Here is a 291-nt window from a genome sequence, read left to right as displayed (position 1 = left end):
GGTGAACCTTTTCAGATTGTGACTCAGCTTTGCTAGAGTCCCCAATTAGAGGTGTCCAGGGTTCTTAAGCACACTCTTATTGCCTTGGATCACAACTTTATTTTTCTTTTCTTTCTCTTTTTTTTTCTCCCTTTTTTTTCGTTTTTTTTTTTTTGAATAGTAATGCTTTTTCTTGCTTCAAGAATCATTGTAATGATTTTTCAGATCCTCAGTAACATGTCTCCTTTTTCATCATTCTTTCAGGAGCCAACATTCATGAACCACAAATTTAAGATACATATGCACTGTTTA

The sequence above is a fragment of the Arachis duranensis genome, chromosome 10, assembly GCF_000817695.3.
Source record: "Arachis duranensis cultivar V14167 chromosome 10, aradu.V14167.gnm2.J7QH, whole genome shotgun sequence".
NCBI classification, from domain to species: Eukaryota; Viridiplantae; Streptophyta; class Magnoliopsida; order Fabales; family Fabaceae; genus Arachis; species Arachis duranensis.
This window is presented reverse-complemented; position numbering follows the sequence as displayed.